The sequence below is a fragment of the Rattus norvegicus genome, chromosome X, assembly GCF_036323735.1.
Source record: "Rattus norvegicus strain BN/NHsdMcwi chromosome X, GRCr8, whole genome shotgun sequence".
Taxonomy (NCBI): Eukaryota; Metazoa; Chordata; class Mammalia; order Rodentia; family Muridae; genus Rattus; species Rattus norvegicus.
Window position 1 is genome coordinate 15,610,200 of NC_086039.1, and position 18,913 is coordinate 15,629,112.

The 18,913-nt window shown below is 37.5% G+C and overlaps 1 protein-coding gene across 7 annotated transcripts in view; it reads right to left on the reverse strand.

Annotated features, from left to right (window-relative positions):
- Positions 1-18,913, reverse strand: part of Sytl5 (synaptotagmin-like 5) — a 241,446-nt gene that overhangs the window by 148,985 nt on the left and 73,548 nt on the right. For 4 of the 7 annotated variants that reach the window (XM_063279915.1, XM_039099626.2, XM_008773070.4 and 1 more), the window contains exons 2-3: positions 18,620-18,705; positions 16,770-16,845 (exon numbers count right to left, since the gene is read on the reverse strand). The exons of 2 other annotated variants lie outside the window; for them this stretch is intronic. The gene's annotated coding sequence lies outside the window, so the exon portion shown is untranslated. The remainder of the gene's footprint in view (positions 1-16,769; positions 16,846-18,619; positions 18,706-18,913) is intronic. One more of the 7 variants, XM_039099627.2, reaches the window with a different exon arrangement.

The following is an 18,913-nucleotide window of genomic DNA, read 5'->3' on the forward strand; positions in this document are numbered from 1 at the left end:
ATTGTCCTCTGGAGAGGATATTGGACTTAAGAGCTTATACCAACTATGTCTGCCTGTCCAAGTTCTTACCTTTAACACTCCAGCATGGATAGGGAAGGAGTCAACAGGCCCACCTCTATCTGAGGTGCTATTGACAGTTAATGGCTGTTGAAGGAAGAGTCAGGTTTCCTCAGGGCATATTGCTTATATCTTTTAAATAAGTGTGTTATCGTTTTTCTCTTAGTCCGACTAGGTAGCTAATGATTGAGGCTGGACTATTATATTTATTTTAACAAGCTTTAAAAGCACAATAACTGAACAGTATTTCTCTATTTTAATCCTCTAATCTAATTTGGCTACCTCCCAGCCAAAATCCCTGACACACTTTCTCTGCTCTAGCGGTTTTCCCATCATATCTCTTAGACTCTCATCCTGTGGCTAATCCCCATTTCCTCTCTATTCTATTCCTGCCCTATTCTCTCTTCTGCTCAGTCATTGGCTGATCAGCTTTTATTGACAAATTAGGGAAGAATTTGGGTGCAATGTTTATACATGGAGACAGGAGATACTTAGAATAAAAATTGTAACCAAATATGGGAGACAGGGAGCATGGAAATCAGCATTTTAATTACACAGTACACATTAGGCCCACAGTATATAGCCTCTGGTAGGCTTCTCGTGCTCCAAAACATATCCCCAAAACAATGCACACAGAAACAAAACTAACTGGACAGGACAGATCCCTTTAAGAAAAAAGGAAAAAAAAGACATGAAAATGGGAGGGAGACATGTTGGGAAAGATCCTGGAGGAATTTGGAGAGAAAGAATGGATTAGGGTAATCTAAAAACATTTTAAAGATGACAACATTACCAAAGATTAAAAGTTTATTGTCATACAATAATCAGGGGCTGGAAATATGTATCAGCAGTGAAGGCATTTGTTATCAGATATGATAATTTGGGTTTAATCCCTGAATTCACACCATAGAAGGATAGAACTAAATCATTCATGTTGAACTTTTACTTAATACATACATACATACATACATACATACATACATACATACATACATACATACATACACCAAATCAATCAAAGTAAGTTTTAAAAATCATCAAAAAGTCAATTGTAAAAGATAGAAAATGGAAGCCCTGGGTTTAAAATATTTCTTAAATAGTACAGTTAAATATCAAATAATTGTCAAATTGCTTTTAATTTCCTAGATGATTTATTTATTTATTTATTTATTTATTTATTCATACAAGGAATGTATATGGGTGGTACATGCGCATGTGTGGGTGAGTGTACTTGTGCAGGTCAATAGAGGACATCAGGTATACTACCCTATGTACCTGAGACAGGGTCTTCTTACTGAACTTAGAGCTAGAGAGCCACAGTAATACCCGTGTCTCTGGTCCACTCAAAAGTGGGGTTAGAGACATCCAAGTGATCATACCAGGATTTTATTTGGATGCTAAGGAGTTGAACTCTGATCTTCATGTTGGACAATGAGTATTCTTAATCATCATCTCCCAAGCTCTAGCTTCCATCTCTGTGCCTATCATCTTGCAGACAAGTAGGTCATTATTCACTGACTAGTATTGATCTGTTGGCTACAGACTGAGTAGCACAACCATAGATAATGATGTCTCTTATCAGGATTCCCATTCACTGGGCCCTGGTATTTCAACCTCCTCATCCATCTGAATAACCCGCCCCCAATACACACATACCCCATGGTCAAATACTCTATTTGAACAATGACAACCCCAGTTTGGTCTTTGATCACTCTCACCATTTCTTTTGTTTTCATAGACAATGAGTTTTATTTCCTATCATCCATCTTTTATTCACTTTTTTGGTGTCTTCCAACCTGACTCTGCCCAAACTAGTACCAAAAAGGTACATTTTTTCATAGACCCATTGACCTAGTCATTATCTATGAGGAATAATGACCTCTTTCAGCCATTATCTTGGAAGTCTTCTCTTCTTCCTGTGAGATATGAGATACAACCCATGTTCTTTCCTTAGCACTTCTTCTTGCTTAGATATTGGGACATGACTCTTCTGTAGTTCTTCCTAGCTCTTTCTTTGATACTTATCAGTTTTCTCTCTAAGATTCTCTGTCCACAAGCATCTAGTTTCATTCTACAAATTCTGTTTTAAGGCTAATAGTTCTGTTCACATGCTGTAGTAAATACCCTTAGCCACTACTGTTTGCCATATATGTAACTGGAGTCCACACTTTTCCCCCAGAGCCAAAATTGTCTCTCTCATTATTTAGTCCCAAACTGCCTTCATGCAAACTCTGCAACTCAGTGAGGTTACTCTGTTTAAGTTACTCTGTTTAGTTCCCTTAAGTGCTCTAATTTTCAGGTTTTATATACCATCTAACTCAGAAGACTGTGATACAAACTAAATAAAACAGCGCGGGGAGGAGTGTGTGAGCCGTTCCTAAAGATAACAGATTACCAACAACATCAGACATAACTTACTTCCCTTTACACCTTCTTATACTAATTCTTTGTCAACATTAAGATACCTGATGCTTTACCAGATATTTTTCTTAGATTTATTTATTTATTATTTATAACTACACTGTAGAGGTCTTCAGACACACCAGAAGAGGGCATCAGATCCCATTACAGATGGCTGTGAGCCACCATGTGATTGCTGGAATTTGAACTCAGGACCTCTGGAGGAACAGTCAGTGTTCTTAACCTCTGAGCCATCTCTTCAGCCCAGTTTACCGATTCTTTTCATACCTCCCTTTTACTCATCCTTTGACCAGTATTCACTAAGTACCTGCAGGCATTCTCTAAGGAACTGAGGATAAACCACTGACTAGGACAAATGCAGAAGATGTAGCCTAGTGCTTGTGTGCTTGTTTCACATTCACGGAGCCTTGGGTTTGCTCACCAGATGCACACATACAGATAGGTGGGTTAAATAAGTCACTTGCAGAATGACAAACAGTGTATGATTTCATTTATTAGAGATACTAAGAGCACTCATACTCCCAGAGACAGAAAACAGAATGGGGAGTGCAGGGGATGAGACTGAAGCAATGAAAAACTAGTTTTGATGGGAGCAAAGAATCATTCTGGATTCATGAATGAAGTTCAAAAGATATGATGTGATAATTAATATACCCAAACTCACAGGAATGTATAAAAACATGCAAACATCCAAATATTATAGTATAGAGATCTTTAGCATTCTTATATACTGTAAAAAGCAGGCAAGCAAGTATACAAAGTATTGTGAGATTAAAGAAAACTATGTAGACCCTTTAATCTATTCCCTATAAGTTTTCAATTATGGTTTTCAGAATATATAGTAATATTACTCCTCTGCAAATATCTTCAATATTTTATATTATATTCCAGACAAAATTTATGCCACCAGACTAGCAAGACCTTGCACTATCTGACCTATCTTTATCTTTTGCAAAGCTCTCTCTGATACTCCATGCACAAATCATAAATCAAAATTACTTCAAAGACGAATTAGAAGAAACATATCACCTGAATTAAAGTTGTATCATAAAGATAGAATAATCAATAATCAATCAAAGCGGTAAAAAATAAGAGAAATTCTGAGCACTAAAATGAAATTAAAGGACCAGAAACAGACCAAAAAGACATGATTGGCTGATTTTTGAGAACATTATGATGGTAATTCAATTGGGAAAAATATTACTGTCAGGGTTCTCTAGAGAAACAACTTTTTACTTTTTCCATTCTTATACAATTTGATGTCTGAAATATTGGTTATAGCCATAAAAGAAGAGAAGGAAATAAAGATAATATAAATAGAAGAACAAGAAATCAAAATATCCCAATTTGCAGATGATATAATTCTCCACATAAAAGATGCTAATGACCAACCCCCCCCCAAAAAAAACTATTTGAGCTTTAAAAAATATTCAGTAAAGTGGCAATATAGAAAATTAATACACAAAAGTATCATTCTCCCTACATATCAATGACGAACATACAGAAAAAGAAATATAAGTTAAGTATGTGTCATGTTGACACAAACTATAGCTATCAAACAGGAGGAAACCTCATTTGAGAAAATGACTCCATACAATTGGGCTGTGGGCAAACCTATGGAGCATTTCTTAATTAGTAATTGATAGGGGGTGGGGGCACAACCAATTATGGGTGGTGCTGTGCCTCGTGGTCCTAGGTTCCATAAAAATAAGAAGGCTAAGCACAAAAAGCTTAAACAAACAAGAATAAGCAAAACATCCTACAAAAATAATTATTTCAAATCCTATTTCAGAGCAAGTATCACATAAAGATTATGGTACTGGCACAAAAACAGTTACATCAAAGGACATAGAATTGAGAGCAAATATATAAATCCAAGCACTACAGCTACTCTAGTTTTTGTTTTGTTGTATTTTATTTTATTTTATTTATTTCATGTTTTGCCTATATCTCTGTCCATGTTTCAGTAGTATGTCTGATGCCTGCAGGCCAATAGAGGGCACCAGATCTCCAGGAAGCAGAGTTATAGAAGGTTGTAAGCTGCTGTATGGATGCTTGGAATGGAACCAGGTCCTCTGAAAGAGCAGACAGTGTGGTCTTAGCAGATGAGCTATATCTTCTGTCAGCATGCTACCTGATTTTTGACAAAAATAGCAAAAATACATGAAGAAAACAGCATGTTCAACAAACACTACTAGGAGAAGTAGATTTCAATATGCAGAAAAATGAAGCTAGATAGATTCTTAGCTCTCAGCTTGCACAGAATGCAACTACTAAGAAATCAAGGACTTCAAAGTAAGACCATATACCTCAACCTGCTAAAGGAAAAGTAGAAAATATACTTCAAATTTTAGGCAAGGTATGAATTTCTAATTAGGATTCTAATAGTAGTAGAAACATGAACAATATTTGGCAAATGGAATCTCATGAAATGAAGGAGCTTCTATGTAGCAAAGGAAACTGTCAAGTGAGGAGCCAGCACACAGACAGGAAGAAACTCTTTGCCAGCTCTATGCCCAACTGAGAATTAGTCTCTAGAAGATACAAAGAACTAGAAAAACTAAGCATCAAGATACAGTAAAATGTGGGCTCTGGAACTGTGGTGGTTGGAATAGGAATGGCCTCCAAAGGCTCATATATTTGAGTGTTTGGTCTTTAGGGAGTAGTGCTACTCGGCAGAGATTAGGAGGAATAGCCTCATTGGAGGAAGTGTCCCATTGAGTATGTGCTTTGGGGTTTCAAATGCTCAAGCCAGGCCCAGAGGCTCTCTCCCCGCTGCTGCCTTCAAGTCTGGATTAAAATTCTCAGCTACCAGGTCTGCCTGTATCCCACTGTGCTCTCCACTCTAAGGAGAAGAGATTAAACTTCTGAAATGGTACACAAGCTCAAATTATATTATTAAGCTTGCCGTGACCATAGTGTCTCTTCATAGCAATGGAACACACGGACCAAACATCAGCTGGTACAAGGGAGCAGGGCATTGCTGTGACATGCCATGCTGCTTGTTGGCAGAGTGTGAGCTTTGAGACATTGAAGTAGAAAAGCAGTTGGATGTTTAAAGTGGGGCTTAATGGGTCACAGTAGTTGGAGCAGGGAAAACAGTGGTGCTAAAAACAATGCAGATTATGATAAACTGCCTCAAGAGGCTTCAGAGGACAAGAATATTAGCAATTGGGCCAGAGATTTTTCTTGTGATATTTTAGCCAAGAACATGGCTGCTTTTATCCCTTTCCTAAAAAAAAAAGTCTGCCTACAGCTAAATTGAAGAGAAGTGGATTAATGATAGAGGAGACTTCAAAACAGTTTAGTATTGACTAATAATCAAATAGTTATCAGTGGCTACTCTTATGCTGATTTGTAATGAAACGAGCAAATTGAGCAAGGAAAAATATAAACTGTACAGACTGAGAAGAAAGGCAGCACCAGGAAGAATAATGGAGCTAAGCCCAGTGCTCAAGGAGATAAAAATGTTTAAAGAACAGTCTGATCCTAAATGTAATAAAGGGAGTATTGGCCTCAGGGCAAGAGCACAAGCTTCTATCTTGTGAAAAGGAATTAAAGAAAAGCTTAGAGTTAGGTGTGTGGTATGTGGCCTTAATACCAGCATTGGGGAGGCAGATGCAGGTAGACTTGAGTTTGGGGCCATCATGGTCTACAGAGCAAGTTGTAGGACAGCCAAGCTTGGACAGAAAAGAAAACCATTGAAAATACAAAGCTGTTGAACATATATTTGAATGAGTTTTAGGACAAGCAGCTTGTCATAAAGCAGCTTGTCCTTTATGGCAGTGAAGAAAGCCATAAAATAAAACAAAACCACAGAAAGCTGGTGAAGATGAAATTGGATAAGAGTTTCATGTTCCAGATCTAACAAAAGAATTTGGCAGCTTTGGCCATGTGGTTCTGGTTTTAGAGTCAAGGATACCAGAAAGGGGTTGTTGAATCTCCCTCCATGATTAAGGAAAGCTGCTGAGGCCAGACATGTGTCAGGGATGTCCCTGTATATGGAGGCCCAGAGAGGCCATTGCATGAAGCTGTGAAGATGAAGCCTGAATTTCACTGGAGACTCCAAGAGATTAGAGATGACAGAGCTGTGGGATACCTTCTGAGGAAAGTTGATAACGGGGAGTGGAACCATATCAAGAGAAAGAAGTGTGTTGCAGTCAACAAAACTGAAAGGAGTTGGAAATGTGAAGAATATTTTGATATCGATCATGGAGATTCAGAATTTGGAGTTTGTCCTGTTGGATTTTGGTCTTGCTTTAGTCCAGTAATTCCTCACTCTGCTTCTTTTCCTACCTTTTAAAATGGTAATGTGTATTCTGTGCTATTGTATGTTGGAACTATATGGTCTGCTTTTTAGTTTTGATTCAACAGGACATTACCATTAAGAGATTGTCATGAGTCTCTGAAGAGACTTTGAACTTTTAAAGTGTGTTGGGACTGTGATAGACTATGGGGACTTATAATGTTGGAGTGAATGCATTTTTGCATCATCATATGTATGACTTCAAGTCTTTGAGTGTTGGTGAGCAAAATGTGGTGGTTTGAATAGGAAAGGACCCCATAGGCTTGTATACTTAAATGCCTTGTTATTAGGGGATGATGCTACTTGACAGGGATTAGGAAGTGTGGCCTTGTTGGAGGAAGTGTGTCACTGGAGGTGGCTTTGTGGTTTCAAATGTCAACCTAGGCCCAGTGTCTCTCTCTACCTAGTGCCTGCTGATCTAGATATAGAATTCTAAGTTCCTTCCCCAGCTCCATGCCTGCCTTTCTATTGCCGTGCTACCCACAATGCTGAAAATGGACTAAACTTCTGAAACTGTAAGCAGGTCCAAATTAAATTCTTTTCTTTATAAAAGTTGCTGTGATCATGATGTCTCTTCATAGCAATAGAACACTGACTAAGATCAAACAAAAATGTTTTTGCAATGAGAAATACAAACATCTGGTAACATTGAAAAGAAACATATAACACCCTTAGTCATAAGGGAAATGGAATTTGAAATTATCTTAAGATCCCATCTCCCCACAATCAGAATAGTCATAATCAGGAATTCAAATGTAAATAAATGCTGGCATGGATGTGGCCAATGAAAAACTGGTATGTACAGTTGGCAACAGAGTAAACTAGTACAGCCACTTTGGAAATCAGTCTTGAAGCTTCATGTAAATAAAACCGTCATGTAAGGCACATACCACAGCTGGGCATATCCCTAAAGGTCTTTACATATCACTACACAGACACTTGTATATTCATGTTCCTTACTACTATTTTCACAATATTTAGGAAACAGAATCCATAAAGATGCCCATCGAGTGATGGTGAAGAGATGAGAAAACTGTTGGTACATACAAGGAATTTTTTCAGATGCAAGTAAAAAATCAAATCATTATTTGCAGGGAAATTGAACTAAAAAAAATGTATACTTAACGAAGCGCTCAGGATGAAGAGGATAAATGGAACACATGTCCTCTCTCATATGTGGATTCTAGCTTTGAACCTTTTGTGTTTAACTTATAGTAATATAAATGGAATTGAGGAAACATGAAAGACACCATTGAGGAAAGATGTGGGAAGAGGGGGGAGGGTGAGAGGATGTAAGGAAACTGACAGTAGAGACTGAGAAGCTGGAAGCAGAATGATTTAAGCAGAAAGGGAGATAGAGAGTGGGGAGAATGAAAGTGTGTGTGGGGTACCATATCACCCTAGTCAAAGTAGCTGTCATCAAGATGATATGGCAATAAATACAATTAAGGACGTGTGGAAAGAAGAGTCCTTATATACTGTTGGTGGGAGAATAAATTGAAATCATTATGAAATATAGTGCAGACAATTCCCAAAAAAAGATGAAAATAAACTACCATAGGATCTAGATATGCCAGTCTTAGACATAAGTCCAAAAGACTCCATATATTCCTACATAGAAAATTGCCGTGTGCATGCTTCTTGTTTCCCCACTCACAGTATCTAGGAAATGACAACAGTCTATCAACTGTTCAATGGATAGTGAATATATAGTATATATATACAATTTTGCCCAACAAGACAGAAAAATGAAATAAAATTTGAATGAAAATGGGTGGAACTAGAAAATACTATATTGAAAGAGTTAGAAGTAGAGCAAGAAAAACAAGAAATCTATATTTGTAACATCAACAGATATCAGAAAGCTGAAAGTAAACCCATAAAAAGGGGTGCTTAAGTGATGACGGGCTAATAAAACACATGTTATATAAAAGTAGTGGGAAGGGATACTGGGGGTTCAAAGTTAAAGTGGGAATGTAGGCAGGTAGACAGGAGAGAATAGAAGGTTAGAGTACATTAATACAAATAAATGATACATAAAAAATCTTATGGTAACTCATTATTCTGTAAGCTAATAAAACTATAATTTTAAAAAGAGTCTGAACATTTTTATGGGTAGACAGTGCTTTCTCCTGATGACATAGGCTATTTAATGAAAATTCCAGTGCCAGGTGAGAGATACCTTCCCATGAGTTACTGATAAACGTGGGATATTTTCATTGATTTTTGGCTACCCACCATAAATAGAAGGGAATACCCTACTGTTGAAGACATAACACATTTCGATTCCAAGTTGTAGAAAAAGTAAAGCTAAAACTCATCTGAAAATGTCTACTCTATTTGCTGACTTTCATAACACCTGAGGTACTATGCAAAGAAAAGTCATCAATGGACCCAGAAGTGAACTCCAAATGCTGACCTGACAAGCAAGATATGCTCATTGGTGTAATATTGACATGAAAGTTTTGGAGGTAACCTTCAATTTTTGACTTGATTTGAGGCCTTCTTTATGGGAAGGAATTTAATTACCTAATGTAAACCTGGTCAGAAGAGCGTATGTCCCCATGGAAAACCTATTAATGTTATTTTCCTAAATGTTCATGTTGGTAAGCTGTCTTAGGAATTTATTTTTATACCTAGAGGTTCATATACATGTATGTAAAACACTCATGAGAATAAATGAATGTATCAAACCAGCAAGCAGTGTTCCTCCTTCTAGGTTCACGCCCTGAGCTCCTTCCCTGACTTCCCTCAGTGATGTACTATAAAGTCTAAGCTGAAACAAACCACTTTTTCTCCAAGCTGTTTTTGGTTTATGTTTTCTCATAGCAATAGAAATGTGATTAGGACACAGTGCATGGTTATTATTCCAGCATTTGTGAATCAGAGTCACATTGCCACAAGTTCAAGGCATGCCTAGTTTACATAGTAAACTCCAAGACAGCATGTGCTACCCAGCTAAATCCGGTTTTTAAAAACAAAGTTAAATCTAGAAAAGTGAGCTGATCTACAGAAATAGGAAGCCAATCACCTTTTCTGAAGCTAGAACTGGAAAAGATGAAGCACAAAAGACAGAGAGAACCAAACAATTCTTGGTATCTTGATTGTAACAGTCATTTCTGTGAGGTGACAACTACGTCAGGTAAATGAAAATTACTTTTAGGGGGCTGTGGGTTGGGATAGATGTATCAAAACTATGAAACTGTCTTTTTAATGAATCTCCTATGCTGTATATAAATATTTCAAAAAATTAAAACAACATTCACATAATCATATTGACTAGAGGAATTTTAATCTAGCAACATGGATCCTCTGATTACATCAAAATACCTTCTAGGTCTGATGGTATTTTGATCTGGCTAGAATGCAGACACGCCAAAAAATCTTTAAACCCTCTGGCTGGAATACAGACATGCCTTTAGTATACTGCTTTAAGAAAAATGACTTTGTAGAAGAAAGCAGCCATGTTTTTTTTTTTTTTTTTGATTCTTTTTTTCGGAGCTGGGGACCGAACCCAGGGCCTTGCGCTTCCTAGGTAAGCGCTCTACCACTGAGCTAAATCCCCAGCCCCGAAAGCAGCCATGTTTAAAAATGACATCTTATTGAGGGACAGACAAAGTGATGAATGAGAGAAAGATTTGACAGAATGAGTTAGAGATAAGATATTACCAACTCTCATGAGAACAAAGGAAAGAGAAGCTAATTAAGAGCAGTGGGGGGGAGGGGGGATCAGACAGTTGGAGTCAGTTCAGTTCCTCAGTTGAGTGAGTTGGGAGTTGAATCAGTTTTTCAGTCAGTTGGGAGTTAGTGCAGAGAGTTCTTTCGTGAGTTCATGCAGTGCACTGCAGGTCAGCAGAGGCAGTTGAAGCCAGAGAATAAGGGGTCAGAAGACTAGAACACGAATTAGTATGAAACCAAAGAGCAATTCAGTCAGAGGCTGAGAGAGAAGCCAGATTGAATTACTTTGTTTGGAAAGTACTTTGAGCTAGAACAGCTGAGTTGACTAGCAAGCCAGCGTTCAGAATGAACTAGAAATAGTGAGCTTATTCAGCAGTGAGTCTCTGAGGTGACAACTACATCAGGTAAATGAAAATTACTTTTAGGGGGCTGTGGGTTGGGATAGACATATCAAAACTATGAAACTGTCTTTTTAATGGACCTCCTATGCTGTATTTAAATATTTCAAAAAATTAAAACAGCATTCACATAATCATACTGACTTTTTTTGAGGTTTCTCAAGTATGTGTGCTCTTTCCCCTAGGACATGCCTTATCCTCATTGTGTTTCCAACCTCATAGAGTGAACTCTGCCTCCCTCCTTTAAAATTAGCTTCTTCAGACCATGGATCATCAGTTAATAGTAATCACACTACTCGCAGAGGACTGGAGTTTGATTCCCAGAAGTCAGACAGTGGCCCACAATCTGTTTGGCCTCTAAGGCCACTAAGCACACATTTGGTACACAAAGACAAACCTACATAAATAAATTAAAATTTAAGTTAACATTATATACCTCTAGCTATAATAAAGCTTTCTCATAAAATCTGCAGCACCTGACATCTAATCCTTGTGTGTGTGTGTGTGTGTGTGTGTGTGTGTGTGTGTGTGTGTCAAAGTGAGACAGAGAGACAGAGATGGACAGTGAAGGACCAGCAGACAAACAGACAATAGAGGTTGAATCCAAGACATTGCTCATGTAAGGTGGTCCTCGAGAGTATAAGAAAGCACAGGCCCATGAGAAATACTGCAAGTACATTTCTCCATAGTTTCTGCTTGAAACTGATGCCTGTCTTCCCTTAGTAGTGAAATGTAACCTGTAAATGAAATAAATGTATCCCTCCCCAAAATTGCTATTGTTCAAGTATTTTGATAAAGCAGTAAAAAGAAACCAGAACATGTCATTAGACAATCTCCCACTGTACTAGAACCACACACCTTTTATTTGTTTTTATGTTGAGACAAGGTCTGTTTAATTTGAGAAGGGCAGCTTTCAAATCCCTCCGTTGAACATGACAACCTTGAGCTTGAGACCTCTCTGTCTTAGCAGTACAGATGGAATTACAAGCTTTCACCCACGGATTTGTCGTGTTATTTTACTACGTAATCCACTCACTATGTAGCTGAGTCTTGACTGGAACTTGTAAACCTCTTGCCTCAGCCTGGAATATACTGGAATTCTAAGTATGTATCTAGTATACATAGCTCATGTCCTTTGCATTGTTTCTATAGCATTTCATACACATAGAAAAATATCACTAAGATGTTCACATTCTGTGCACATCAGACAATAAGGTCTGAATTGAAAGTTTCCACTAGTATCCCAATAATATGGACACTGAGAAATATCCCAGAGTGTTGGCCATGACACTGGAGAAAAAATCCTCAAGGATTCCACTTCAATTCAGTCCCCAAAATATGGTATGTGTTAGCTCTTGAAACAAGATTAGCAGTCTTCTGATTTAAGCAAAGTGAAAAGACAACAACAATCATAAAAAATTTCCCAAGCATCCAAATCCTTCAAGTGTGAGTCTTCTTTCCATACAAGTCACTAATTATATCTAACTCACATGTGGATGGGAACCAAAACACTTTGCTCATCTAATGAATTAGTGAATTCTACATTGCTCCGGGGACACAATAAGTAGGACATAGCTAGAATGCATAAGCAGACCACTCAATGATTTCATGTTGAGTTCATGTCAGAAATCATTGCTTACCATGACAATTATTTGAAAATGAGAAAAACTATTTCAAGTTGTATATACATTTCATGTGATTGGAACATTTTGAAAGAGTTGACCCACCATGTGCCATGGAACAGAAGACGAGTCCCAGTTTGCTGAGCCCATGCATTTTTCCACTTCACAATCTAGCACAGAGTCTAGATATTATTTCCAAGTAACATATGGTATAAGATAGCATTTGTTCCACTGATTCATCTTTATCTTATTCAGCCACTGCAGTTGCCTTAATCCACTTCTATGGCCTTTTCTTTGTTTTCTTGAGTATTTTTATGGTTTTTTTAACCTTTTTCTTCTTTTTAGGAATGTTTTTCACTGTGGAAAACTTGACTAAAAGGAGATTCATGAGTCATAATCTGTTGTACTTGATGGTTGAGAGCCCAGAAGCTGAGGTCAGACGTCTTTTGTTTTTGCACCCACATGTCTGCCAAATCTGAAACTTTAAATTCTTTAATGTTTCTCATTTTAAACTTTTTTACCTGTATATTTTGCATAATGTTCCTTTCTTCACAAATGTTATAAGAATTAAACAATATAATACATGCAAACCATCTAGTGCATACAAAATGTTTACTAGTATTATATTGTTCTTCAGTTCCTACTGTTGAATATCCAGGTATAGTTGTTCATTCATATAAGCCCCACATAGAAGGCAGAGGCAGGAAGATTGCTCCAAATTTAAGGCCACCCTAGCCTATTAAATGGCTGTCTCAAACAGTAATAGCAAAACAAAGTATTCTGGCATCAATCCCAAGCAATTTCAAATTGAGTTCAAAAATTTTAAATGAAGAAAAATTATTTAGACTGGGACATGGTATGTTCATGTTCTAATGCCTAATGCTAAGATTTTATTGAACAGGAAGTAACTATTACGCACCAGTGAAATGATCTGGGACATCTTGGTTGGCTAGGTTTGCTTTCCCTCAAAAGATTTAGAGGATTTTTGACTCAAGACACTCACGTTTTCTATTTCAATATTAACCACAAAAAAGCAAAGGGCATTCCAGACGTTGCTTCCGTAATAGCAGTAGTTATATGATCAAGGAGGTTCTTACCAAAGTCAAGGACTTTAAGGATAGGGAAGAAATTAAATCAAACTCACAAACGGGAGCAAAGGCATTCTTTGTCATTGAAATCAGCAAACATCACATATCTGTGAAGCATGAGTCACCTGTGACAATAAGATATGTACTCTGACTCATGCTGTATTTCCGATAGCATTTAAAAGGCTGGATTTTCCTAAGCTGAAGTTCAACCAGAGATATTTACTCTACAATTCTCTATCAAGTATTTTTTAGTTACTTTAGTAACGCCTGGAGTTTCAGTTGGTAAAGTAAAAGCAGACTAGAAGTCAGACGTGAAGGGACAACTCCTGTTAAAATTTTATGTAATTTTTTGTTCACTTCGTTTAAACACAATTTTATGTGGCCCAAACTGGCATTGAAATCACTATGTAACTGAGGCTGGTCTCGAACCCCCAAGTGCTAGAATCTAATGCATGTATCACCACGCCCTACAAGGAAAGCAACTTGTATTTTATAATATCTAACCATTTGAAATCCAAGGTTGTTCTTCATATGCAAGGCTCTAAATTATACAGGTCTTAAACATGTCGGTTCCCACATAGAAGATAAAGATATATCCATCAATCAGCAAGTAAATTGTGGAGCATCTATGATGGCTCTGCCAGGGGAAGTTAAAAACTGTTGACTGATCAAGCTACACAACATTCCTGTCCAGTCAACATTCCAGCATGTACAGGGATTTTAATATAACAGACATAAGCACATTTAACATGATGTCTTCTCTTGAAAAATATTTAAGTGCATGTATTAGTTTGCTTTTGCTAGCTATACTGAATTTCCAGAGGCTGCAAATTTATAAATAAAAGAGGTTTTATTTATGTTAAATGTTCATATTAAATGTATTGATAGGAAAAAGTCTCATACGGTCTCACCCCTAACTGAGGAGCTATTAGCAGCTAAATGATGCTGGAGGAAGAATCCGTTTTCTTCAGGGATGTGACCTGTGGTAGGTTTACCATCCTCCAGTAGATATCTCGATACCCAAGCACATATTAAGAGCAATAATTACTCTCAATAGGTTGAAAAATAATGAAAGGACATTAACTTTCCAGGGTAGAGGGGACCCAAGAGGAGGGGTTAGATGTGATCAATGTCTATTGATTAAACATACAAATATACAAAATATTTTCGTAGACATGTGTTAAATTCTCAAAAAGTAAATTAAAATGTAAATGCTTGAATATACAATGAGAAAACTTGCAGGGTGAATATAGCTAACAATCAGGTATTTATTGTATAATATTTGAATATGGTTTAAGTTTGTCCTCTAAGGCAATGGTTCTGAACCTGTGGGTCATGAGCCCTTTGGCAAACCGCTATCTCCAAAAATATTTACATTATAATCCACAAGTATAGAAAATTATAGTTATGAAGAAGCAGTGAAATAATTTTATGGTTGGAGTCACCACAACATAAGGAACTCTATTAAAGGCTGGCATTGCTCTAAGAGTTCATATGTTGGATTCTGGTTGTGAGTTCAGTGATGTAGAAATGGTGGGGCTTTTAAGAGATGGTGCCCATAAGTAGCTGTCATCCCTATGGGACTCCTAAATGGTGGGAGTGGAGGCTGTTCCTGACTTTTGTGCCTACATATGAGACCCTTTCCTCCCTACTGGGCTGTCTTGTCTTGCCTTGATGTAATTCTATGTGCCTGGTCTTATTGTAACTGGTTCTGCTTTGTGTGGTTGATGTCCCTGTGAGACTGCTCCTGTCTAAGGGATGGTGAAGGGGCAATCTGGGGAAGAGGGGAGATGGGAAAGAGACTGGGGGTAGTGGAGGGAGGAAAAACTGCAGTTGGGATATATTAGAAGAAAATTTTAAAAGGAGAGATGGGAAGTCTTTTGGTCACAGTAGGCTCTGCCCTCAGAGGGAATTGAGGAAGTTGTCCAGGAATCCTGAGTTTCTCTTTATAAGAAATTGTTTTTAAAATATCTAGCTTGGCTCTTCCCCTCACTCTGGCATTTGTATCTAATAGATCCTCCTGCCACTGTGATGCTATTTACCCACTAGGAGAGACAGTTAAGAGCACCCTGAGTTGGGAATTAGAGAGACAGCTCAGTGGGTAAGAGTACTTGCTGCTCTTCCAGAGAACTCAGATTTGGATCTGAGCACCCTTTTTTGGTGCCTCACAGCCTGTAACTCTAGCTCCAGGGGACCTGACATGTCTTCTGGTCTCTCAGGATACTACAAACATGTGAGGCATAAAGATACACTCAGGTATACACCCATATACATAAAATAAATAAATGTTTAAAACAAACAAAAATAGCCAATAAAAAATAAGTGTTCCAAGTACGGTCAGTGTACAAAGTTTGGGATTTTTTATCTCTCAAATGTGGAATTAAACCTCTTTTAATGCACTTAATAATTCATGCACTTAAACATTTCTCAAGGACGGATGGCATGTAATATTAAGTGCTAGGTATTTTTAAGTAAAAGAGTCCAAACGTTGTACACACACACACACACACACACACACACACACACACATATACATATATTAAAACTTGATACATTTATTATAGGCATTTGCTTTATCCTAATTATTTATCAGTAAAGTAAAAATATCTATTGACTATTTACCTAACTTTTATGTAATTTATATTTAACATTTAGGTATATTAGTACATATAGACACCATAATGTGCTCTAAGGAAAGATTAGGAAAATTGTGATCAGTATTAAAAGAGGAACGTTCTCATCCTTAGCAAATTAGACTTACCTGAGACTACAGCAATGCATTCTAGGTAAGAAAGAGATACAGACAAGTGGCTTCCACGCTTCTGTAGCCAGTTGGCTTTGGTGTGTATCCCAAGGTGCTCTGTAGCCCTTTGCCTTCAGTCTTCCTTTGTTTTTGTTACATTTTGGTTTTTTATATTTGATTTGTATATTATGTATTGGTTTTGTTGTAATACAAGGTTTCATGAGCCTGGCCTCAAACTAACTTTGTAATGAGACCAGCCTTGAATTCCCGACCTTCCTGACTCAGCCTCCCCTAAGTGTTGGAGGAATTACAGGCATGCTCCACCATACTCAGGTACACCTCAGACACCATCAAGCCTTTGATATTTTAGTTTGTTCACCCTCAAAGTGCAGAAAATGACGCTGTATACTGCCTAGAATTGGAATCCCTTGGTGTTTCCGACGCATATAACAATACCTGCAACTGAGGACTGTAGATCTTTGGTAAAGCGCTTGCCTATCGTGTGTGAGGCCCTGGCTTCAAGCTGCAGCACCTCAGGGGGAAAAACATATGGGGCAAGTAAAAATACAAAATACATAAAAATACAAGGATGCTTGCTACATAAATAAAAGATAAAAATAAAGAACACGTAATGTTATGATTCTGACTGTCTAAATAAAAAGTTCAATTACTTTTATCAGGTGTTAAATGTATCAAACAAAATGGTCAAACTGGCAATTCACATAGGTAAAAAGAATTTCCAGGAGAGAATTTAATTGACTTGCCCCAATTAATTCTTATGCAGATGAGAAACTACAAGAAGTAATTAAAGCACAGGGATAATACTGATGCAGCAGTAAATGACAGCTTGGGTTTGTATCTGAGTTCTTTTGATTGTCAACTATGTAAACTAGGGCAATTGATTTCTCTGTACTTTAGATATTTAGCAAAATAGTGAAGAACATAGGATTGTCATGCAGACTGAGTGTTAATACCTGCAAAGTACTTATGCCCCTGACATTCTCACAGTTTATAACTGTAACTGTATTTTAGGGTACAAAATCTATTGCTTCATATCTATTATAGTGGTATAAGTATTGGAAATTAGATCACTAAGGATCAACTTGCCATAGGTTATATTTATACTGCATCAAACAACCAGATTAGCAAACTAAACCATCAGAGTTTATTAAGTTATTTATTAAGGAAATATTGGAATGACTACCTGATTATACCAGAGTCAACTGTCCTGGCTGAGCTGAGCCTGGTTTCTTGTTTACTCTAAAACCACAGTGGTCATTTTAAAAACCAACCAAGGCATGCCTCTTTCCTGCTTGCCACTTTCACTGATTCTTCATCTCTCACTGCCCAAGTCCATCTCACCCAAATAGCAAATTAAAGATCATTATAATCATTTACAACATTAGTCTTTGTTTCTAAGAAGTCAATCCCCCCCCCCAATTTTCTCTATACTGCTGTATTGTCAGCTCTTTTTTTTCTTGCCTTAAACCTTGTTTTGCAAGTCTTTTTGCTTCCCTGAAATCTGATCTTTTCTCTAATGTTCCGATCAGGTTTCTGTTAAGGCCATCTCTCCTCCTGAGTCAACACCTAGCACAGATGTAGTCAGTTATTTTGCATCTTCACTCTCTCTGTTATGAGTGAGGACCAGATAAGGACAGTAACTATTTTACTAAATCTTGAGTCCACAGGGCTGAACACAAATTCATGCAGTCATTTCAGATGAAACCAACAAGTATTTGTTGAAAGGGGAAAGAGCAAAAAATAAAAATAAAAACAAAAACAATGTAGACAGTGGGGTTCTCAACCCTCCTAATGCTGTGACCTTTTAATACAGTTCCTCACGTTGTGGTGACCCCCTACCCATAACATTAATTTCATTGCTACTTCATAACTGTAATTTTGCTACTGTTATGAATCTGATATGTAAGGTTTATCAGATCTGTGACCCCGTGAAAGGGTCATTTGATCCTCAAAGGGATCACAACCCATGAGAACTTGTGCAATAAGGCATTTAGCAACAATTTTCCTGACTTAACCCCATTCCCTACCCTTCCAAAACATGTTTCACCATTACCACTGACCCTAGAAAAATTAAATTCTTTGCCAGTTCACAGGACCTAAATTCTGCTTCTTGCCATCATTCCCAATGAAATAATTTTAAAAACTGGATCCAGGGTGTTCTTAACTCTATGCTACTAAATAGATCTTTTCCTCACCCTATCCCTCCAGAGTCCACATTTCAAGCATAATAAAATATGTTTAGCTTATGTGTACGCTACGATATGAAAAAATTCTGTCATATTCACCAGCATAACTCCCCATTTTGCAACAGTTCACTCCTGAAAGCAGTGGTGGTAGTCCTCATTAGCTTGAGCTGCCAGCTTGACACAGCCTAGAGTAACATGAAAAAGGATTCTCAGGTTGGCCTGTAGCTCTATCAGTGGGGAATTCCCTTCATTACTAATTGTTATAAGGGGGCTAAAGCTACTGTGGGCAGACATCCCTTGGGCAGGTGGTCCGAGAGTGTATAAGAAAGGTAGTTAAGCAAGAGTCTGTGAGAGATGCAACATGCAATGTTCCTCCATGGTTTCTGCTTCAAA